Below are 6,185 nucleotides of genomic sequence, written 5' to 3' on the forward strand. Positions count from 1 at the left end.
GCCTTCAGGCATACAGGGGAGAGTCTGGAAAATAAGTCCTGACATTACATCTCCCTTGACCTTAGATTTGGTAGGGCCTCCCACTGGTTGAACCCAACTGGAAGTCAGAGAGTAAGAGGTACCGTTGGTATGGTCATAAAAGGTCACCCACTGGAGCAGACAGCAGGGTAGAAAGGGTGGAAAGTAGATCTGGAGAAGCAAAGGAGGGTATCTAGCACAGAAAGTATAGAAATGAGGGGCGGCTGGGTGGCTCAGTCAGTTAAGTGTCGAACTTCTGCTCAGGTCATGATCTCGTGGTTCGTGGGTTCGAGCCCCATATTGGGCTTGCTGCTATCAGTGCAGAGCCTGCTTCAGATCCTCTGTCTCCCTCTCTCTCTGCCCCTATCCCACTTGCGCACTCTCTCAAAAATAAAACATTAAAAAAGAAAGTATAGAAATAAGCAAATGTTGCTTCCCACGTATGTTCACTTATGGTATCAAAAAGCTGTAATCCACCTTATTGAAGAGCAGGAACTTCAGAGAAGGCATCTTGCCAGGCCAGTCTTACTTCAGAACCAGCCTTGTTGCAAATTCTGGGTCAAAAGTGATGAGATTTAAGTGCATTAGTCAACTCTGGGTAAGCTTTCCACATGGCCAATTCAGTGATTAAATTGTTCAGTGGTGAGCATAACCAGTTTCTTAAAATGCCTCTTCTTCACTCAGAGTCAAGAAGAAATGTTTCATCTCATTTACCCCTAATAACTAGGTAAGCTATTATGGAGCATGGGTTCTGACTATCAAGCTATTGTATCCCCAACTCCATCTCATTTTCCTAGACCCTCCCAAAATGAAGTTAATTCTGCCACTCACTCCTTTTTCTGTAGGCTGTCTTCCTTCAGCAAGAAACAAACCCAACTGCTCAGGTCATGATCTCACAGTTCACGAGTTTGAGCCCTGCATTGGGCTCTCTGCTGTCAGCACAGAGCCCGCTTGGGGATCTTCTGTTTCCTCCCTCCCCTGCTTGAATGCACGCATGCACACTCTCTCAAAAATAAATAAACATTAAAAAAAAAATCCACAACGACCCCAATTACATGGATCCAGGAACAGAAATACCTATGGTAGAGTTACAAACTGTCTCTGCTCTAGGCTCCAACAGTGTTAAGATTGACCTTGGAAGAAGCAGGCCTGAAGAAAGAGAACATAGGTGGTTATGATGGTAATAGTGATGATAATGATGATAAATCCTTATATCACACTTTTACTGTGAATTCCTTGAGGTCAGGGGATACATTTTTCTCATCTTTATTTTCCCATGGCATTTGGAAGAATGCCTTAGTTGAATAAAGTATTAAAAAATGCTGACTGAATTGAATTGTTAAAAAGAATCAACAAATTTCAGAGCTAACAAAGATGTATGAATCCAAGTCCTCTCCCCCCCGCTTTTTTTTTTTTTTTACAAAAGAGGAAACCTAATCCTAAACAGGTTGGTGGTAAAACAGTGCCACCACACAAATCTTTGAATAAACAAGTAAAAGCAGTTGGAACTGAGATATAGGGGTTTACTAGATGGTGTCGACAGAAAATGAAACAGTGAAAATTGTTGAAAAGCCTAGGTTCAGTCAATCTCAGACTTGTTGAATTTTCCTTTAAATATTTCTTAAATACTTCCTATGCTGCTATTATTATCCTGATCCAGACCGTCACCCCTACAAATAATCAACGGAGATAATCTAATCCAATGTGCTAATTTTACAGTGTAGGAAAGTGACTTGCTCTAGACCATGGTGTAAGGGATGCATCTCCTTCCCTCTTTAAGAGCCATTTTCAAGTTTTGCCTAAAGTAAGAATAGAATCCTGATCTATGGACAAACACTTTGTTGCCCTAGTTTTCCCAGCTTCCTTTGCAGCTAAGATAGCATCATGGGTTGGCTAGCAATACAACTTAGTTGAAATTTAGCTGGTAGAATATGGGAAAATTTTTGCTCTCTTAACATATAGGATAGATAAGACCTTTCTCTTCCTCTCCTTTTTTTCTGCCTTGAATGTAAACTTGATACCTAATGGAGTTATGGCAATCATATTGCAACCATGAGGAAATAACCATGTGGGAAAAAGCCTGCATGATAAAGATGCAAAAATAGAAATAGCCCATGCTAAGGTTCTGTTCTGGAGTATGATAGAACTATTGAATAACTTCAGACTCTGTCAGAGAAAAAAATTAAATTGTTATATATGTTAAATATGTTATTAAAAAAAATTAAAGGTAGCCTCCAAAATCAGAAAAACAATGTATAGCCTTCACACCAGGGAGAAGAAGGTAGTGGGGAGATGGAAAGCTTTTGCTAATCTAACAGGAGCCAGGAAAGGAGGAAATAAAGAAAAACAGAAGTATAAAAAGAAAACACAAATTAAGATAGTAGTTTATATCGGGACGGTTTACATCAGGACACAACCATTGTATATCAAACTACACTCATCAGTTAAAAGATCTAGATTATGAGTCAATATGATTTTGAGAATGCATAGGAGATACACCTAAACAAAGACAGAGAGATTAAAAATAAAGGGATACCAAAAAGTGTGACAAGCACATAGCAGAAAAAAGTTGGCATAGTTATATTAATATCAGATCAAAGAATTTAAGAGAATTTAGCCATTAATAAAAATAATGGTAGCAATGTCTTTTTTTTTTTACCAGTTTTATTGAGATACAATTGACATGCAGCATTGTATAAGTTTAAGGTGGACAGCATAATACCTTGACTTCTATATATTGTGAAAGAATTACCACAATAAATTTAGTTAACATTCATCATCTCATATAGATACTAATAAAAGAGAAGAAGTATTTGTTTCTTGTGACAAGAACTCTTAGGATCTACTCTCTTAACAACTTGCAAATATACCATACGGCAGTGTTAAGTATAGTATCATATTGTACATTACATCTTCAGTACTTACTTATAACCGGAAGTTTGTACCTAACAATGTATCTTCTTTAATGTTGAAATGAGTAAAAAAGTAAAGGGTAAAAATAATAATAATAATAATAATAATAATAATAATAATAACAGGTAAAAGAAAAAATAACTCTGTAGAGGCAACTGCTATTGGCATATTGGGTATTTTCTTTGAATATTTTCCTTTGCTTCTTTCCCTGACTGGAAGTGACTGTGTATTTTTTTATATGCCATAGGAAATTGATATATGATAATTATAGAAAAATTTAGACAATGCTTAAAAGTAAAAAGGGGAAACTAAAAATTAGCATTATAACTAGAGATAATCCTATTACCATTTCATGTGTATCTTTCCAGAGATTTTGATGCACATGTGGAAATACACATTTTTGTTTTAAAGAATGGTGTCATGATGGGGTTCCTGGGAGGCTCAGTCGGTTAAGCACCTGACTCTCGATTTCAGGTCGGGTCACAATCTCATGGTTCAGGGGTTTGAGCCTCACATTGGGCTCTGTGCAGACAGTGCAAAGCCTTCTTGGGATTCTCTCTTTTCCTCTCTCTCTGCCCCTCCCCCATTGGTGTGTGCGTGCGCTCTCTCTCTCTCTCTCTCTCTCTGTCTCTTAAAAACAAATAAACATAGGGGCACTTGGGTGGTGCAGTCCGTTAAGCATCTGACTCTTGGTCTTGGCTCAGGTCATGATCTCACCGTTTATGAGTTTGAGCCCCACATCGGGCTCTGCGTTGATGGCGTGGAGCCTGCCTGGGATTCTGTCTCTCCCTCTCTCTGACCCTCACCCCCCCTTGTGCTCTCTCTCTCTCTCTCTCTCTCTCTCCAAATAAATAAATAAATAAGTTTTTAAATAAAATAAAAATAAAAGTAATAAATACATTTAAAAAATGGTGTCATGATGTGTGCCCCCTTTTTTTGCCCAATGATATAATGTAAATGTCTTTTTATATCAAATATTCTTGTGTATCACTTTCATGCATATATATTATCCTTGTGTGACTTTACCCTATTTCTCAATGCATATTTTCATAAAGTTGAAGCAATACTATGTATCATTTTCCATCTTGCTTTTCTCACTTCTATAAATTAAGCAACTTTGCATGTTACTAAGATTTCTTTCTAAAGATAAATTTGAATGATCAAATGATATTTTATAGCTGTGGGTAACTAAATTAGCTATTGCTCTCTTGTTGAATATATAAGTTGCTCACAACACTATAAGTTTCACTTACAGATATTGCAACAGTACTTATTTTTCAGAATAATTTTTTAAAATTTGTAGCTTTGAGGCATTGTATTATAAAAAGCTGGCACTCATATATGTAAACTAACAAAGTTTATCGCACAAGTACTTCATTTCTTAGCTTGACCTAGTAAATCTTTAGCTTCATTGATTTTGGCTGCCATATAAGGAGACCCTCCCTTGCCTGGGTGATTTAAAAGCTTCATTCATTGATAAGCATCCCTTATTTTCCCTTTATTGGCAGTAGGGCTTACACCTAGTATTAATGCTGCTTCTCATTTTATCATTTTGGGTTCAAACCCACCTCTGTGATAGCCACCACTGAAGACAGATTTTGGTAGACTTTGAAAAACTTTTTTTTTTTTTTTTTGAGGCTCCATTTGGAGTTTCACGGCTTGTAAGAGAAAACGGCTTGCAGCTCCTGCAGCAGCAGTGGTCAGTCCAACTGCTACCATCATACTGGCCGTGGCTCTGGCTCAGCTCCCTGGTCTCCACCGAGAGTGCGGTGTATCCCAACCCAAAGGTGGCAGCCACCAACTCCACGCCTCTCCAGAAGAATTTTTAATGACACTTGGATCCCCTAGATTTTCCCTCAAAGTTATTATAAATACAAGGAAGGCACCAGCAAGGCATTAATTGAATGTCTAATTAACTATTAATATGTATATAATTAGCATATTTGCCCTGGGTAAGTCAAATACATGAATTAATAATGAATAATGAATTTAATGCGCTGATTATATTCTCCATAGTGTCAGTCTTCTTAAGAACTCTATGCAGATAGGACATTTATTTCTCTTTTATAAGACCTGAGCATCTTATTACAAGGTGCCACAGACTTTTCCAGTGTCTTATGTGTCTTTTTGGTATTTGATGGGTCAAATTTGTGATTTGACGCGAAGTCTTTGGTAACATGATTGTCCCATTACAACATTGTTTCTCCCTGAATCCCTGCCTCCCCAAGTCACAAGGACCAGCTGGGCTGGTGGGGAGATCTGTGGCCTGAAACTGTAAATGTTACTGGCATTGAGGGAGCAGGCTAAGCACACAGCTGAGCTGAGTGAGCTGCAGAAGAGCATTCTGGATCTTTGGACTGAGGGTGAGGGGCAGAGACAGGTATTAGAAGTCAGAATTGTGCCAGGAATTGAAAAGCCAGAGATAGAAGAATGGAGAAAAAACGTCTGGTGAAGAGTGTGCAGTCTGGGCCTGTCCACGAACCTGGTTGGAGGCTGTTCCCGCTGGTTTTATTGCATTTACCTCCCTATGGCACAAGAGGGTGTGTTCCCAGGGTCAGGAGAGGTGTCACCAACATGCTCGGCCCTGCCTCTTGAACTTATAGTCTTTAGGTTAAGTAGTGTCCCAGCTTCATGAAGGTGCACGTAGTAGTTCCTGTGGCTGCTGTAACAAATTACTACAAACCCAGTGGCTTAAAACAACACGAATTTGTTATCTTAGCATTCTGGAGATCAGAAGTCTGAAATGGGTCTCACTAGCCTAAAATCAGTGTGTTGGCAGAACAAGGGTTTCTTCTGAGGCTTTAGGGAAGAGTCTATTTCCATGCCTTGTCCATAAAAGATCAGTCTTCAGACTTAAACACATGTCTACAGGAAACCTTTGTTCGATTACTGCACAAAGGCCCCCAAGCCTGTACACAGAAGTTCCTTTTGAAAACTAAGCAGCCCTATGTAGGGCACATTCTGCAAAGTCGAGTTCAGATGTGGCCATGGAGACAAATGGACGAGAAGAACCACTCCCCCCCCCCCCCCCCCCCCCCCGCATAGGACAAAATCTGGGATCACGGAGAGGAAGGGACAAGGGTTCAGGAGAGAGGTCTCCACTGCCCCCACCCCCCGACCCCCAGACATCAAGAATACCAACTGCCAGATGGGATAACCTAGGCACTTATTTCTCCACCAGGTCAGGGAGTCTTTGCAATTACCCCTCTGCAGGGTCTGATGATTGCTGTGAACGAGAGGCTGCTGTTTTCTTC

The 6,185-nt window shown here is 39.6% G+C and overlaps 1 pseudogene; it reads right to left on the reverse strand.

Annotated features, from left to right (window-relative positions):
- Positions 1 to 4,305: 4,305 nt before the first annotated feature.
- On the reverse strand, positions 4,306 to 4,653 carry LOC112863825 (mitochondrial import inner membrane translocase subunit TIM14 pseudogene; annotated as a pseudogene).
- Between the last annotated feature and the right edge of the window lie 1,532 nt (positions 4,654 to 6,185).

This window comes from Puma concolor, chromosome B4, assembly GCF_028749965.1.
Source record: "Puma concolor isolate L17-30 chromosome B4, mPumCon1.1.hap2, whole genome shotgun sequence".
NCBI classification, from domain to species: domain Eukaryota; kingdom Metazoa; phylum Chordata; class Mammalia; order Carnivora; family Felidae; genus Puma; species Puma concolor.